Source organism: Coenobita brevimanus, chromosome 64 (genome assembly GCF_032717465.1).
Source record: "Coenobita brevimanus isolate Jiangsu-jjx chromosome 64, ASM3271746v2, whole genome shotgun sequence".
Taxonomy (NCBI): domain Eukaryota; kingdom Metazoa; phylum Arthropoda; class Malacostraca; order Decapoda; family Coenobitidae; genus Coenobita; species Coenobita brevimanus.
Genome location: NC_137017.1, coordinates 15,539,237 through 15,558,428, shown reverse-complemented (window position 1 = coordinate 15,558,428; position 19,192 = coordinate 15,539,237). Strand labels below are relative to the sequence as shown.

The 19,192-nt window shown below is 41.1% G+C and overlaps 1 protein-coding gene and 1 pseudogene across 1 annotated transcript in view; one reads left to right on the top strand and one right to left on the bottom strand.

Moving 5' to 3' along the window:
- LOC145404670 (aconitate hydratase, mitochondrial-like) overlaps positions 1 to 19,192 on the bottom strand; it is a 418,871-nt gene that overhangs the window by 290,741 nt on the left and 108,938 nt on the right. The window lies entirely within an intron of this gene.
- LOC145404749 (5S ribosomal RNA) lies at positions 5,658 to 5,777 on the top strand (annotated as a pseudogene).

Below are 19,192 nucleotides of genomic sequence, written 5' to 3'. Positions count from 1 at the left end.
GATAGTGGTCCTTTCCGGATATTGGACCCCAGCCTCCTGGACTTGTACTTATGGACCCTAACTCAGAAAAACACCTATACAACTCCCTCTGGACATGCATTGCACCTATTTAAGACCCAAATCACACCAATAAGGGACATAAAAGACTGAAATAAATGCAAAAGAACCATAAAATGAGGTTTTAGAGGTGAGTTTATACAATATTAAACATTCTGGGTACTTACAAGTCCCTTGCTCCTGGACTGATTTGAACCGCCAGTTTGCAGTCCACAGTTAATCCTCTGCACTCTAAATTCTAATTTCTTAACACTGCACAACACTGTAAATTCCTGTGTGTTTTTGTGGCGAGGTATTGCAGTTTATTCACTGTTTATTCACAAAAAACAAGCACCTGTGGCTTGCATTGCTATGAGCATCTGCTCTCGATCAGAGTTAGACTGTGACTGTTGATGTTGGTGGGGTAACAGAGTTGCCAGATTGCAAAAGCCACATTACCAATCTCCTCAACTCTCATTACCAAATTTAACTTTTCATTACCAAATTCGTAAAGCTAGAATTTATTCTTCACTAATTATATATACAAGTGGAAATACATGTAATCACTCTCCTTATAATTAACACAATGTTGATTATTTTCACACTATGTAGAGTAGCAGATTAAACAGAGAGAGCAAACAATTCACCATCTCCATCCTGTGTATCCTCATACATGTGAAGAATCCATTTGGTAATGCATTATTCTGATTCATTACCAAACGAATTTTTCATTACCACATTGGCCCACTCTTGGTAATGAAAAATACCAAATGGCAGCCCTGACAGGGGACAGGGGAGAGGGGAGGGGGAGGAAGGAATGGGTAAAGGGACCATGGTGTAACAGCTGTTCGGCGCCAGGCGGGAATTTCAAATTACGGGAGGGAAAAAAGTCAGATTTTTTTCGAATTTTTTGCGGTTTTTGGCCCATTTTGGGAATATTGGATCCCAGGAGGATTATGTCCGGTTAGTGGGGATGTTCGGATATTGGGCATTTGGATATTAGAGGGATTACTGTACACCAGTCCTGTATGAGACAGCCCTAGCATGTATTCAGTATGGACGGTGGGTGTTAGCGCCGAAGTGGTGACATGTAGAGGTGTATGGCATGTAGGAGGACTACTGGACATTGAAAGCAGGCTGTGAAGCCTATGCCCAGTCGGCAAAAAGATATATATATATATATATATATATATATATATATATATAGACAGATAGATAGATAGATAGATAGATATTGCCAGATGCCTCAATCCCGTTTGGGGTGCCAACAAAAAAATTGCCTCCACGTTGCCCTGTCCCCCGCCATTTCACTGCCCTGCTCCCAACTCACAAACCCCTCTCTCATATACCTCTCCACCCCATCCCTCCATCTCATCCTCAGCCTCCCCCTCCCTCTTCCCCCCTCCACCTCACTCATATACACTCTCTTCATCAGTCTTTCACCCTCCATCCTTTCCACATGGCCAAACCACCTCAGTGTGTTCCTCATAATGCTTCCAATCACATCCACATCCACACCACAACGCTCCTTTATATCCTCATTCGTCACCCTGTCTCTCCATGTGACTCCACAGGCTCCTCTTAAATAACTCATTTCCACTGCTGTCACTCTTGACTTGTGTCCTCCCAACAACGTCCAAGCTTCACTTCCATACGTTAGAATTGGTATCACAATACTGTCATGTAGTAACTTTTTCACTTCCATGCTCACTTCCATGTTTCTTATCACTGCTTTCTAGGAACCAGCAACCTTTCTTCCCTGCTGTACCCTTTCAAGCACTTCACCCTCCAAACTTCCATCCTTACTCATCACACTACCCAAGTACATAAATGTACTCAAATTTTCCAATTCCTCACCATCCAACCTTGCTGTACATTCACTGACTTCACCTCTCTGAAAGATCATCACTTTACTCTTCCCTACATTCACCTTTAGATTCCGTTTTTTACACACTCTCCCAAACTCATCCACCAAGCCTTGCAGCTCCCCTTCGTCTTCACTCAACAACACAGTATCATCTGCAAACAACAGTACAGGGAGTTTCCAAACACTACCCTCTCTTACAAGGGCCACTCCAACATCCACCACCCTACCTCTTTTATTACCCCATCCATGTACAGATTGAACAAGCATGGAGACATGACACATCCCTGTTTCAACCCTACCTTCAAATAGAAAAATTCACTCAGTACAAGCTTGACTCATTCCTGTAAAGATGCAATTAGGTAAGAATTAGGTAAGAACATCTCACTGGGGTCAATACAAGTTATTCTCAATATCCATACACATTTTCATTAACTTCGTAGGTAACAGGAACTTTAAAAATCTGCTGTGCATGAGTGGACATTTGTGCCAAGAGGGGGTTGGTGATAGCCAATACATTCTTCAGGCACAAAATGATCCACAGGTATACATGGCAAGTGATGAGAAGGGTGGGTGGTGAACTGAATGAAAGGAAGGTAATGATTGATTATGTGTGTATGGATGAAAGGATGCAAAGATGTGTAATGGATGCAAGAGCTTATAGAGGTTGGGGGAGTGGACTTTCTGACCACTACTTGGTGGTGGCCAAAATCAAGTTTCAAGTAAGATGGCGAAATAGAAGAAGGGAAGGATGGGGGGAAGGAGTAGTTGCTAGGAGAGTGGAAAGGTTACAAGAGGTTGAGAAAGAGGCAGAATATAGGAGAGAAGTGGAGGAAAGATTGGGTAAATATGAATTGGAGCAGATGGGGGACGTGGAAGGTGTGTGCAAGATACTCACAGAAAAAATATGTGCAGCATGTGAGGTGGTGTGTGGGGTGATGAGAAGACGGAGTGGGGGTGCAAGGAACAGCGTGGTGGAATTAAGAGGTGAGACAGGTTGTGGCACACAAGAAGGAAGCATATAATGAATGGATAAGAAATAGGGGCATGGAAGAAGTTGAGAGGTGGAGGAGAGTTATATGTAGAAAGGAAGAGAGAGGTGAAAAGATTAGTAAGAAGAGAGTGGATGAGGAATTTGGAAGGAATCTGAGTATAGTGTGGAGGGACTGTATGAAAATGTTCTGGAAGGAGGTGAAGAGAGTCAGACAGGGTGGCAGTGAAGTTAGCAGGGGAGTGAGAGATAAAAATGGTAGTTTACTAGTTGAGAAGGGAGAAAAAGTGAGCAGATGGAGAGAACACTTTAAGGAATTGTTGAACATAGATGATGGAAGTAATGCAAGTATAAATGGATAGAGAATGGCTGGGAGAAGGAGGGAGGTGAGAAGAGAGGAAGAAATCAGCAGGATAGAAGAAGTGGAAGCAATGAAGAAAGTCAAATTGGGGAAAGCCACAAGAATTAGAGATTTCACCAGACCCTGTTTCAGAAATCTGTCACTAGGTTCGCTTCCGTCGCCCAGCTCTGATGCAGGGTAGGCACTGAAATAGTTGACAGTGCTTAATTTCTTTTTAATTTTGACACAAAGTAAAACACCTCAAAACATATTTTACTCATCAAATGACCCAGATGACATGATATGCTACAAAGAAATAACAATATGGGAGCTCGTTGATTATATATAATGTATTACAAGTGTCATTTTGTAAACTCAGCTTTCATCAGTTTACTCATCTCTGTAAGCATAACACAGACAAAACCTAGGCAATTATACTAGAACCATCCATAAAGCAAGATAACAGTGATTACAATATTTGTCATTCGTTAGTATCCATAAAAAAAAAATAGATGTGTAGATGCAGATTTGGCGGCACCTTTCAATATGCTGCCCTGCCTGACATATGACTTTTCCTAACAATACAGACCTGTTGAACATCTTGGTCATCTTAGTAACCAAAGTCTAACACAAAAAATTCTTTTAAATGTTTCCCTGGCTCCACTGCACAGTTTAGTAAGTTTACACTTCAACTCCTCGTACTCTGTTATGGTTATAGTATCGTACTGCACAGCCATTTGTTTGGATTAATATGGCTGATTCACCAACTTAGCAATCGTTCAGTGCATTATTTTCAGCGGAACTGCTTACTTCTTTAAAGCATGCTAAAACACACACATCAGAAGTCCTGAAGGTAATCTCCTTTTACTAACTGCACACGATTTACTCAAAAATATGTAAATAGACAGTACACTATTTTAGTCCCCAAGCTAAGATTCTTTGAAACCCTGGTTATTCTTTCTTTACAGGTATATACAGTAAATCCTCATTATACAATGCCTCATTGTACGATATTTCGCTTATACAATGTCAAAATTTTAGTACCCTATGCCCACTATACAATGGGAACAATTTGCAACAACGATGGATCATCCACGGCTCAGTGAACAGCGAATGTGCAAACGCAACAAAAACGTCCTCACACTGTCGGCATTAGACCACACACACTTGTCCACCAGTCCAGCCTCATTAGCTAGCCCTGCCCAGCCAGCTAGCCCAGTCTTATCGATTGGTCCAGCCCCATCAGCCAGCCCCACCCAGCCAGCTAGCCCAGTCTCGTCCGCCAGTCCAGACTCATCAGCCAGCCCCGTGCAGCCAGCCAGCCCTGCCCAGTCAGCCAGCTCTGCCAGTGATGAGTGAGGGCTGTGAGGCCCTAACTGTCCCTTAGCCTCGGAGGGGACATCAACAATCCTATTTACTTAAGTAATAGTAAGAACTACTGTATACTGTTATTTTCATGTTTTTCCCCTCTTTATTCATTATTAATGTGTTACTTTACATGTTTAAACATAAGGATATTTCATGTATGTATTTACCTATTTGTATTTATCTATTTGTAGTATACAGGAATTGAGCAATGCTCGTGTTGTCCTGTCTCCATATCCACATTTATCAAGACTACCTTTACACACATGAATGTTTTTCTCATGCACCACCTCTTTGTCTAAGTCGTTCCAAATATTTAAGAATATACCTAATTGTGATATACACGGAATGTACTATGCTCGTGGGTTTCCGTCGCTGTTACTCAATAAGTCGAATTTAACTTTAAACTCGTTTAAGTTTTTAGACTGGACGATCTCTTCGTCCAGGCTATTCCATAAGTCTATACTTCTGTAAGGAAAGCTATATTTCTTGATATCCTTCAAGCAGCTTGACTTTTTCAATTTCATTCCATGTCCTCTTGTTGCTCTCTTATCCCATACAAACAGATCTTCTTTGTCAATTTTATCTACTCCCACCATGGTCCTGAACACCGCAATCATGTCTCCCCTCTTTCTCCTTTCCTCTAACGAAGGCAAATCCAGTTTTTCCAGCCTCTCTCTGTATGACAGGTCTGTCAGACTGGGGACCATCTTGGTTGCTGTTCTTTGTATTCTCTCAATCTTGTTTATATCTTTCTTTTTGTGTGGGCACCACACTACCGCTGCATATTCTAACCTGGGGCGGATCATGGCCACTATCAATTTTTTCATCATTTCCTCATCCATATAATGAAATGCTACTCTTATGTTAGTCAAGAGCTTATAAGTCTCTCCAACTATCTTGTTAATGTGCTTTTCTGGTGACAAACTATCTTGGACCAGCACTCCCAAATCTTTCTCTTCTCTCCTTTTTGTGATTAATTCATTACCCAAAAAATAATTCAGTGATGGTCTCCTGGTACTTTTACCCATTTCCAATATTTTACATTTCTTTACATTAAATTTCATTTAATTACCACGTTGAGTACACCGCTTCCCGTTCGATCAGCGAAGTTAAGCAACGTTGGGTCTGGTTAGTACTTGGATGGGTGACCGCCTGGGAACGCCAGATGCTGTTGGCATCCCTACGTCAAGTGGGGTTGGTGGAGGATTAGTGCCCCTCCCTGTAAAACAATTAACTCTAAGCCCTTGGCCACCCCGTCTGGGATACATGGCGTCTGGCAATGAATGAATGAATGAAAAATTTCATTTCCCACGTCCGGCTCCAATTGTGTATCCTATCCAAATCCTCCTGCTGTATTTTACAATCCTCCTCAACCTCTATCTTCCTCAAGATCTTTACATCATCAGCAAACAGACTTGCATAACTGTTCACTCCATCTACCATATCATTTACGTAAATCAGGAACATTACTGGCGCCAACACTGAGCCTTGAGGGACTCCACTTGTTACTTCCCTCCATCCAGACATCTTTTCCTTTATTACTGTCCTCATTTGTCTGTCTCTCAAAAAGTCTCTCATCCATTCCAGAAGTTTCCCCTTTAGTCCTCCTATATATTCTAGTTTCCACATTAGTCTCTTATGAGGTACCTTGTCAAAGGCCTTCTCTAAGTCTAAGTACACACAATCCACCCAACCATCTCTCTCCTGTACCACATCAATCGCTCTTGAGTAAAAGCTCAACAAGTTTGAAACACATGACCTTCCACTTCTGAATCCAAACTGACATTCAGCCAAAATATTCATCTCTTCCAGATATTTTATCCATCTGTCTTTCAGGATTCTCTCACACAATTTTGCGACCATGCTGGTTAGAGACACTGGTCTATAATTCAGGGGTTCTTCCCTGTTTCCTCCCTTGTAAATTGGTACCACATTTGCCCTCTTCCATTCTTTTGGCACTTTCCCCTCTTCCAGTGAGCATACAATTAAGCTGTGAATTTTATCCGCCAGTTGTTCTCTGCATTCCTTCAGTACCCAATTAGAAATTCCATCAGGTCCTGGGGCTTTCCTTACATCTTGAGTTTCCAGTAATTTATACACTTCCAGCACCTCCACTTTTATATCTTTCATCACCGGAACATTTCTAATCACTCCCTCCCCTTCCACAAGCTCCTTTTCTTTAGTGAAAACTGACTGGAAACGTTTGTTCATTATTTCTGCTTGCATTGCCGCATCCTTAAAGACCTCTCCTTCTACTTACAGCTTGGTGATTCCTTCCTTTTGTTTCAGTTTGCCATTAACAAATCTATAAAACAGTTTGGGTTCATCCTTGCATTTGTCAATTATACCTTTTTCAAAATTCCTTTCTTCTTCCCTACGTATTCTTGTGTATTCGTTTCTTGTTCTTTTATATTCTTCCTTTGTTCTGTCGTTATCTCTCTTTCTCCAATTGTTCCACGCCTTATCTCTCTCTTTTTTGGCTATCATACACCTTCTATTAAACCACTCCTTTTTCCTGTTTTCTTTCCCTCTTACTCTTGGTACAAATTTTTCCGCTCCCAAATTATAGAGGTCTAGAAAGATATCCCACTTCCTCTGTATCTCTCTTGTTTCTCTGAATTTTCTCCAATCCGCATTTTCAAAAAAATTTCTCAATCCTGTAAAATTTGCTTTCCCAAAGTTGTATCTTCCCTGTCTATGAAGCTCGTCTCTTGGCTCGACGTTTCCTATTAACATCTGGAACTCAATGACCACGTGATCACTTTTTCCCAAAGGACAGAGATATTCCAATGATTCTATTACATCGGGTTCTTTGGTGAACAGTAAATCTAACCTTGCTGGTGTGTCCTCACCTCGAAACCGTGTCTCTTCTTTGACCCACTGCATCATCACATTATTCATTATTATATTTAATAACATAGTGCCCCATGAATCCTCGCTGCCTCCCGAGTACCATTCCTCCCAGTTCACCTCTTTACAATTAAAGTCACCCACCAAAATTATATTATTGCTTTTCTCAATTATTTTTTGCAAGTAGCTAGCCATATCTGACAACATCTCATGGTATTCGTCATCCTTCCATGCTCTCGTCTTTGGGGGAACATACACTACCGCCATATCTCTCTTAACCCCTACACCGCGGGCTTGTTTACCAATGACTTGCGTGTGCTGCGGGGTTATTTGGGCTCCGACAGACTCTCAAAAAATATTTGCCAAAAATCAGTTATTAGTCCTAGAATAATAAAATTACATATGCTTATGGCACATACCTTCAGCTTTCTCCTGGAATGATTGTTGAGCCTTCGTCAGTTACCGTAGGACTTGTGGAGACCTCTGAAGTAGGGTAACGAAGTCTCCACTTTACACTTCCCGACAACCCGTAATATGATTACCACAGCCAGATACAAACACTATAAACACTATTCTACAATTTTCAAGTAGTTTGGGATCCATACTAAAAAAAAAAAACACTGTGAAAGCAATGGAAATTACGAGCGCGTCTGATCGTCGCACTAGCACTAGTTCGCTCTTAGTAGTCTGTCTTTATTATTCATAAAACCCCTCACACTTTATATTTCTATTACTATATAACACTTATATATATCTACAGTCTTTATTCATAAGTTTCCTTCAGTAGTATTAGTTTATTGTCACTGTAGGGATTCAATTTCTTTCAGTAAAATACGTAGCATTCACTTTCTCGTCCTGTATACTGGCATTGAGAGTGAAAGTCACTTTCATCTTCACTCTCATAACTCATAGCATTCAGACATGCTAGAGTGAAACTTTCACTTTCATTACTCCTAGGGTATATACTCGTATTCTTATAATACTGTACTACTCATTTACATTTCTATTTACGTTCTCTATTTTATTTACGTTATTTACATTTCTATTTTATTTACACTGTGTTGTGCAGTCACTTGAAATAACTTATAAAACTGTTTTTCATTGTTCACGTATATTTACATTCATTACTTTCACTTGCTGTTTACACATTATTTACACATTATTTACAATTCCACTTGCACTGTTTTACTCAATAGAAAGATCGCAGTCACTCTTTTATCAATTGTCAGCCCTTTACCTCTTTCCACACGAGGTTTAGTAGGGGGTAAAGGTCACAGGGCCATTTGCATGGGGGTGAAAAAAGGCCCTGAAGTTAGCAAGTAGAAACATACGTACTCTCACTTCGGAAGTTGAGAGTAACCTGATAACGGAGGGCTAGCGTGGAGGCCTGCTAAGGGGTTATTCAGGGTTACCAATATTACTTCTTGAAACAGCTAAGTCTAGCACTGATATGATTGGCAGGAAATCTAGACAATACATTATAAATTTGGTAGTTCCAGGTGAATGTAAATATCACTTAGGCTTCTCCCTTCCCTCCTTACATGTATATTTATTTCGAAAATACATTAGAGACCTACTTAGGAGATATATTTTCAGAGCTACCAATGTTAGATCTTGAAACATCTTTGTTTAGCACTGATATGATTGGCAGGAAATCTAGACAATACATTATAAATTAGGTAGTTCCAGGTGAATGTAAATATCACTTAGGCTTCTCCCTTCCCTCCTTACATATATATTTATTACGAAAATAGATTATAGGGCATATTTCAAGGGGAAAAAAACAGCGAAAATTAGTGAACGAGTGCACGTGAGGTGTTGTCAGGTGATAATTAGCCAATTCCAGGTGTTTGGCACTCTCACTTACCTTATTTCTTTCTTGTATATATTATTTGGTATAAGAATAGGACATAGGGCTTATTTCAATGGATGAAATCAGTGAAAAATTCCAGGGAAGATTTACTTAGCGTAGCACGGCCGGGCAGGCGAGAGGATAGGGTAATGGAGGGGGGGTAGGGAAGGGAGTCAAGAACGGGGAGAAATGGCTAAATTGTCAACAATGGATGGGAGTACAGATGAGATTAGGAGTGCTGACTAGTGTTGGACATTGGCAGTACTGATAGATGATACAAGCCCCCACTTGGAAGCCCGGGTGAATTCAAAATAACACAGAATCACAAAAGCGACGCCTCGCGGTATGATCCCTTGCTCCGAAGCGTCACAAAATTGACGCCCCGCGGTTAAGGGGTTAACATTCTCTCCAGTTTCTAATTTCATATACATCACTTCAGCCCTGCCTTCTCCCATTTCCACAGTATCTACATTTATGTTGTTCTTCACTGCTATCATCACTCCTCCTCCCTTTTTTTCTTTTCTGTCTTTTCTCCACAGTTTGTATTTACCATCTCCCAAATGAACATCAATATCTTCTCTTAATTTGGTCTCTACAAAGCACATGACATCAGGTTCATGTTCTCTCAAGAAATCATTAATTTCGATCCTTGTCGATATGAAACCATCAACATTAGTATATATCACCTTCAAATTATTTTTGACATTATTAATACCCTCTTCTCTCCTACTCTCTGCCCGTACCACTTCCTCAACTTCTGATCTTTCACAACCATCCCCCCTAGTTTCCTTCACTTCTATTTCCTTAAATACCATTTCCTTACTTTCATATCCAATACTCTCCAAAAAAAAGTATTACGTTCTTCCTCTGTCCTCTTATCATTTTTTCCTTTACTTCTTCCTTTAATGATTTTAAAACTTCTCTTTCTTCTTCATTCAGATCTTTTCTTATTATAATATTTTCCATCCCCGCCTCTTTGCTTAATTTCCAGGTCACTTTAAGTATCTCATTTATTACACTTTCTGATGTAAACCTGACTCTCATTGGTCTTGTTTCCCCTTTCTTATAAGGCCCTATCCTCCTTACTTCCTCAATTTCTTTTACCCACTTGTCTCCTTCGGGGTCAATCTTGCCTAATATTCCTCTCACCATGTTCGTGTCTCTCTCGAGTCTTGCGAACCTAACCTTTTCTTCCTCTTCCCTGTTTCCAAATACTACCACACATCTGTTCCTTTCTACAGTTTCTCTCACTATTTTCTCTTTTTTCTTCAGTATTTTCACTACATTTTCTTCCATTTCTTTCTTGTTCATTTCCCTTTCTTCCTGGATGATCTCTCTTAAGCTGACCACTTCTTTCTGTTCTTCTTATACGTGTACCCACTTTGCCTTATGTTCTTCTAATACATTACTCACCTTCTCCGTTTTATTAGTACTCTCTTCAAGTTTCCTCCTCAGTTCAACATTTTCCCTCTTCAAATTCCTAATCTCTTCATTGGCTGTTTCGTTGGACTGGATTAGACTCTGTATGGTGGTTTCCGTATTTCCTGACACATCCTTTATCACTAGATTCTCTACTTTTTTTTCGAGTTCACTAATCCTCATAATTAATGTTTTCACCAAGTCCATGACATTAGTATTAGCATCAAATCCTTGAAATTCCATTCCCTCATTGTTTACATTTTCGGCCATGTTTAATGTAAAGTACCTAAACAGCTGTTACCGAATAAGCCACAAACATTCATGTATACTATTGCCAACAAATCTTTACATTTTTGGTAGTGTACTAACTTTCATTATCTTAAATTTAAAGAAAGACCCTAGGAGACAGGACAGACAAAATTCCTGAAACTACTCAAGGTTAGGAGCGATGCCTGGGATGTCCGCTCTCTCCGGCTGTTCGTGTGAGTGTTAAGGTGTATGAATGTGCGAGTTTAGGCAGGTCTGGGAACGTATCCCCATTGACTACATGTTATAACAGTTTCACTATACAATGGATTGCTAAACGATGGGGTTTTCAGGAACGGAACCCCATCGTATAATGAGGGTTTACTGTATACAGTATATATATGCGCTTGATTGAATAGGGAAAAATATTCCAATAAATAGCAATATATACTATAAACTTAGTACTAGGTACAATTTCACAGGTCTTTAAAACCCCGCAAAAAATATTTAATCGAGGCTGGGCGACGCTAGACCACCTGGTGGCAGACCTCTGAAACAGGGTTTGGTGAAGCCTCTAATTGTTGGAGTCTGTGGTGAAATGCTGAAGCATGGGGGAGAGATAGTAGGAAAATGGATGTGGAAGAAGTGCAGATTGCCCTGAGAGGAAGGTTGAGTCCCGAAGGATTGGAAGTCAGGTATAATTATTCCGTTGTACAAAGGAAAAGGGATGAAGAAGTGTGTGGTAATCATAGAGGCATTTGTGATAGAGTTAGAGAAATAACAGAGTAATTAGTTGGAGAAAAAACAGGGAGGCTTTAGGGAGAGAAGAGGTTGTGTAGACAAGATATTCATTCTTAGATCTTTAGTGGAAAAGTTTCTAGAGAAGGGAAAGAAGTTGTGTGCGGCTTTCATGGATTTAGAGAAAGCATATGACAGGGTGGATAGACAAGGATTGTGGAAAGTATTGAGAATATATGGAGCAGATGGGAAGTTGTTGAATGCTGTGAGGAGTATGTATGATGGTGCTAAGCCTGCAGTGCGTGTGGATGGTGAATTAAGTGAATTTTTCTCTTTGAATGTTGGGTTCAAACAGGGATGTGTCATGTCTCCATGGTTGTTCAATCTGTACATGGATGGGGTAATAAAAGAGGTACAAGGTAGGGTGCTGGATGTTGGAGTGGCCCTGGTGAGAGAGGGTAGTGTTTGGAAACTCCCTGTACTGTTGTTTGCAGATGAAACTGTGTAGTTGAGTGAAGACAAAGGGGAGCTGCAAGGCTTAGTGGACAAGTTTGGGAGAGTGTTTAAGAAATGGAATCTAAAGGTGAATGTAGGGAAGAGTAAAGTTATGGTCTTCGAGAAAGGTGAAGTAAGTGAATGTACTGTACACTGAGGTTGGATGGTGAGGAAATGGAAAATTTGCGTACATTTAAGTACTTGGGTAGTGTGATGAGTAAGGATGGAAGTTTGGAGGGTGAAGTGCTTGAAAGGGTACAACAAGGAAGAAAGGTTGCTGGTTCCTTGAAAGCAGTGATAAGAAACAGGGAAGTAAGCATGGAAGTGAAAAAGTTACTACATGACTACATGACAGTATTGTGATATCAACGTATGGAAGTGAAGTTTGGACGTTGTTGGAAGGACACAAGTCAAGAGTGACAGCAGTGGAAATGAGTTATTTAAGAGGAGCCTGTGGTCACATGGAGAGACAGACTGACAAATGAGGATATAAAGGACCGTTGTGGTGTGGATGTGGATGTGACAGGAAGCGCTAGGAGGAACACACTGAGGTGGTTTGGCCATGTGGAGAGGATGGAGGGTGAGAGACTGATGAGGGGAGTGTATGTGAGTGAGGTGGATGGGGTGAGAGGGAGGGGGAGGCTGAGGATGAGATGGAGGGATGGGGTGGAGAGGTATATGAGAGAGAGGGGTGTGAGCTGGGAGTAGGGCAGTGAAATGGTGGGGGACAGGGTGACGTGGAGGCGATTTGTTTGTAGCCACTCCGTACGGGATTGAGGCGTCTGGCGATAGATAGATAGATAGATTCAGTAAACTTATTTCTTACATTTATAAGTTTAGTGCTTGGTTTTCCTGAACCTTTACATAAGTATCATGATAAAGAGACAGACATACAGAGAGAAACCGGAAAAGATATTTACTCCATCACTGTAGAGTGAACCAAATACAGTACAATCCCAGCTATCCGGTATCCAGACAAACGGAATACTCAGAACAACGTGAAAATTCAAGGGCTGGTAAAAATGTCAGTAAGTTATAACTGTGCGCCAATTTGAATGGACTGCCAAACCACCGTTTGACTGTGTCACGCGAGGCTGGGTGAAGTCAGACAAAGCGATGTGAAAGCATTTCCGGCTAATGTAAATCCCTAGCAAATCCTCTTAACCACTCCTCCTCTCCCCCTCTTTCCCCTACTTGAATTCAGTCATCCTCCACACCCTCCAAAAATCACCAGTCTGCGTTTTGCCACCAGACAGTAAACAAGCTCTCTTGCTATTGTGTTCCTCTGATAGACGGTAATTTGTACATTCCAAAATGCTTAAAGTGCAAACTAAACGTAAGCGTATCGTGCTTACCTTGAAACAGAAGCTGGACATATGCAACAGACTTGAAAAAGGCGAACATTATAAATCACTAATGGCTGAATATAAATGATAATAGGAATGAAAGTTTACTTTGTTGGAAGAAAAATAAATAAATAATATGCCTGCATTTCATACGTACATCATTTATTTTATTTTTTGCAAAACAGCTGAGTGGCGGGTGAGGGGTGGAGTGATGGAGGTCAAGTGGGGAAGAAGAAGAACAGTCGGAAACGTAAACAAACTCACGTGGGGGCACAGGTGTCGTGATAATTCTACAGTGCAGTCTTAACACATCATCAGTTCACTAATAAATGTTCAAGCTTTTATTTCTTTATTCTATTTTTCAATTTTTATGAGTACAGTACATATAATGAATACAGTAATTTGGTAAACAATGGACTGGTGCAATTTGCAGTACTGCAACTTGCTAGACATTGCACACACGTCCGTTATGACCATGATGTGTGTTTACAAGGCAGTTTTTCAGGCGGAATCTCTAAGTGTAACCCCTAATGTGACTGGTGAGTACCTGAACTGTATTTACTGCTGCGATAGCCTTTGTATAGATTTGACTTGAAAATCAGAAATACGGGAAAAATCTGTAACCGGGAAGGTAAATTCCCCAATCCACCCGGTTAACTGGGATTGTACTGTATTTGTTAATTGAAGTCATCACGAAGTCCAGTTCATGGTCTTGCCTGCCAGGTGTCCATAGTGTAGCTTCTGGACAGAAAACTGAAAATGTGGACAACTTGAAATATCCATATATACAGTAAATCGTCGTATCTGGACGCATTTTACTTCGGCGCCTCGTTTTTCGCGCAAGATAAAAGTTTCCGAGTTGTCTCACAATTCGTGAATGTCCCCACAATTTGATGCTCCCAGCCGGCAGCCGACACTCAGCAGATGATGCGTACCGATGTTCAGTCTAGGAACTGTCCATTTTTCTATGCAACAGTTTTCCATGATCTTTATACAGCAGGTCCAGCGGGGCGGATGACACACATGAGTTTGTTATTGTTTATGATCGTAACGTATGATCTCCAGCCGTGTCGTGAATACACAGCAGGTCCAGCTGGGCAGTAGACACACGTGAGTTTGTTATTGTTTGTGATCGTAATGTACGAACATCAGCCGTGTCATGTTACTATTTCTTAACAAAGAATCGTTACATGTTTCTCACAACACTATTTATTTTTGTTCTGATGGGCAATTACCTGAAACGGATGTAAAATAAAGCTTATCGATATTTAAGGACGGAAAGAATAATAACTGTCCCAATACAGAGATGGTCCACTCAGTCCAACAATTCTTTTTTCTATTTGACTATATTAAAGCCTCTCTTTCTTGTAGCAGTGAGTAATATAATGTTGTTATAATTTCTCCCTTCCTTTTAGTGACAGAGGGCACATAAAATGACCGAGGTTTAGTTGACCTACTGTGAAGTCGAAAATTAAATAATCTGGTGAAAAGTGGCAGCTTTTCCTTTATTAGTGACACTGGGAACTACCCCATCCACTCTCAACACACCTTCACTTGCCACTCAAGCCAGACTTCACTTTATTTCTGGTAAGGATTCTTGGTGTTGCAGCTCTTTATAACAGTTTCAATATCTTTTCAGGCACATGTTTATTGTGTTATGCTGTTTTAGAAGTAGCAAACACTCTTCACTTAATTTTGGGTATGGACTGTTTAGTGTTACAGTACTTTCTGATAAGGTAGGTATGTGTCCTACCAGAACACTCCTCTATTTTTTGCATTGATTCGTAACTTCACATTACGACGTTTCACGGTTCGTGAGGTTTTGGCGGAACATCCAAGCAGCGAAAAACAAGGATTTACTATCTATCTATCTATCTATTGCCAGACACCTTAATCCCTTATATGGGGTGGCCACAAACAAATCTCTTTCACGTCACCCTGTCCCCCGTCACTTCACTGCCCCGCTCCCAATTCACACCCCTCTCTCTCATATACCCCTCCACTCCATCCCTCCATCTCATTCTCGGCCTTCCCCTCCCTCTTCCCCCCTCCATCTCATTCTCGGCCTTCCCCTCCCTCTTCCCCCCTCCATCTCACTCACATACACTCTCCTCATCAGTCTCTCACTCTCCATACTCTCCACATGGCTAAACCACCTCAGTGTGTTTCTCCCAATACTTCCTATCACATCCACATCCAAACCACAACGCTCTTTTCACATCATCATTTGTCAGTCTTTCTCTCCATGTGACTCCACAGGCTCCCCTCAAATAACTCATTTCTATTGCTCTCACTCTTGACTTATGTCCCTCCAACAAGGTCCAAGCTTCACTTCCATACAACAGACATGGTATCACAATACTGTCATGTAATAACTTTTTCACTTCAATGCTCACTTCCCTGTTTCTTATCACTGCCTTCAAGGAACCAGCAATCTTTCTTTCTTGTTGTACTCTTTCAAGCACTTCACCCTCCAAATATCCATCCTTAATCATCAAACTAACCAAATACTTAAATGTACAGTACTCACATTTTCCATTTCCTCATCATCTAACCTCACGGTACATTCACTGACTTCGCCTCTCTCGAAGACCATAACTTTATTCTTTCCTACATTCACCTGTAAATTCCGTTTTTTAAACACTCTCTCAAACTCATCCACCAAGCCTTGCAGCTCCCCTTCGCCTCCACTTTATAACACAGTATCATCAGCAAACAATAGTACAGGGAGTTTCCAAACACTGCCCTCTCTCATTAGGGCCACTCCAACATCCACTGCCCTACCTTGTATCTCTTTTATAACCCCATCCATATACAGACTGAACAACCATGGAAACATGACACATTCCTGTTTCAATCCAACATTCAAATAGAAACTCTCACTCAGTTCACTATCCACATGCACTGCAGCCTTAGCACCCTCATATATACTCCTCGCAGCATTCAACAACTTCCCATCTACTCTATATACTCTTAAAACTTTCCACAATCCTTGTCTATCCACCCTGTCATATGCTTTCTCCAAATCCATGAAGGTCGCATACAACTCCCTTCCCTTCTCTAGACACTTTTCCACTGAAGATCTAAGAATGAATATCTGATCTACACAACCTCTTCCCACACTAAAACCTCCCTGTTCTTCTCCAACTAACTCCTCTGTTATATCCCTAACTCTGTCAATAAGTATCCTACCGTGTATTTTGCCTATTACACTAAGAAGACAAATGCCCCTATGATTACCACACACTTCTTTTTCCCCTTTCCCTTTGTACAAGGGAATAATTATACCTGACTTCCAATCATCCAGAACTCTACTTTCCTCCCAGGCCAATCTGCAAATCTTTCACATCCATCCTACTACTATCTCTCCCCCATGCTTCAGCATTTTACCACACACTCCATCAATTCCTGGGACTTCCCCCATTTTGACTTTCTTCAGTGCTTCCACAACTTCCATCCTATCCCTTTGTACAAGGGAATAATTATACCTGACTTCCAATCATCCAAAACTCTACTTTCCTCCCAGGCCAATCGGCACATCTTCCATATCCATTCTACTACTATCTCTCCCCCATGCTTCAGCATTTTACCACACACTCCATCAATTCCTGGGACTTCCCCCATTTTGACTTTCTTCATTGCTTCCACAACTTCCATCCTACTGATTTCTTCCTCTCTTCTCACATCCCTCCTTCTCCCAGCCATTCCCCAGCCACTCATACTTGCATTACTTTCACTCTCTATGCTCAACAATTCATTAAAGTGTTCTCTCCATCTGCTCACTTTTTCTCCCTTCTCAACTAGTAATCTACCATCTTTATCTTTCACTCCCCTACTAACTTCACTGTCACCCTGTCTGACTCCCTTCACCTCTTTCCAGAATATTTTCTAACATTCTCTCCACTTGACACTCAAATTCCTTCCAAATTCATCATCTACTCTCTTCTTACTCTCTCTTACTAATCTTTTCACCTCTCTCTTCTTTTCTACATATAACTCTCTCTTCTGTCTCTCAACTTCTTCCATGCCCCTATTTCTCATGCATTCATTATATGCTTTCTTCTTTTGTGCCACAACCTGTCTCACCTCTTCATTCCACCATGCTGTTCCTTGCACCCCCTTTCGTCTTCTCTTCACCCCACACACCACCTCACATGATGCACACATTTCCTCTGTGAATATCTTGCATACACCTTTCACATCCCCCAGCTCCTCTAATTCATATTTACCCAATCATTCCTCCACTTCTCTCTTATATTCTGCCATTTTCTCATCCTCTTGTAACCTCCACTCTCCTTATATCTACTCCTTCCTCCCGTCCTTCCCTTCTTCTATTTCTCCATCTTATTTGGACCTTGATTCTGACCACCACCAAGTGGTGGTCAGAAAGTCCACTCCCCCAACCTCTATATGCTCTTGCATCCATTACACATCTTCGCATTCTTTCATCCATACACACATAATCAATCATTGCCTTCCTTTCATTCAATTCACCATCCACCCTTCTCATCACTTGCCATGTATACCTGTGGATCATTTTGTGCCTGAGGAGGGTATTGGCTATCACCAACCCCCTCCCAGCACAAATGTCCACTAAAGCACTGCCATTCTCATCTATCGCAGCAGGCACACCCCACTCACCAACTACTCCATCCACCTTCACATTCCCTACTTTACCATTCATATCACCAATCAAAAACACTCTCTCATTCCTTTCAAACTTTTCCATGCACACTTCCACATTTATCCAGAACTCTTCTCTCTCTCTGTTTGCACGATCTTGCATTGGCGCATAAACGCACACAATCGCCCACATTTGTAGTCCAACTTTCGGTCTTACCCGCACAATCCTTGAACCAACTGATCCATACTCTCTTATATTCTCCTTCCATCTGTTACTTACAACAATACACAGTCCTTCTTTTGCCCTCTCATTCTCACCTACTCCTGCACATATACCCTATCCATACTCCCATTCTCTCACACTCTCACCTCTCCATTTAGTTTCAGTTAATCCACATATAAATAAATATGATCCACAAGAGGCGACTGGAGTATTTTGATCAGTTAATGCCAACAAGGGTACTAGCATGGTCATCTACCCTTAAATGTGTGGGACTACAATTGTCTAGTTGACAGCCTCCCTCCAGTCCATATTTCCTTCACTCATATTTCTCCACCAGTCTCTCCATTTCACCCATAGCTGCCCCCCCATCTCATTCACATACACTCCTAGTCAAAATCTCACTCTTTGTTGTCTCCACATGGCGTGATCATCTCAGGGTACATTTTCTTACACTCTTCAGCATCCACTTAAACACCTTAATGCTCCAAAACATTTTCATTTGTCTTTTTTTTTTGTCTCCACACATAACTCCACGTGCTCCCTTCACTTAACTTGGTTTCGCTCCTCTCACTTGTGACATGAGTCCTTCCAACAGCAGCCAAGCTTTACTTCCATTCAATAAAGATAGGGATCACAACACCCTTGTGCAATGATGTCTGTACTTGCTACTGTAAGATTTTTTTTTAAATTTTTTTATTGGTCATCATCATCATCATCATCATCCAGACCTCCTTTCCCACCCCAGGGCAGGGTGAGGAGTAGCAATGTCCAGACAGCCCAAATTTGCCCAGTCCTCCCTAC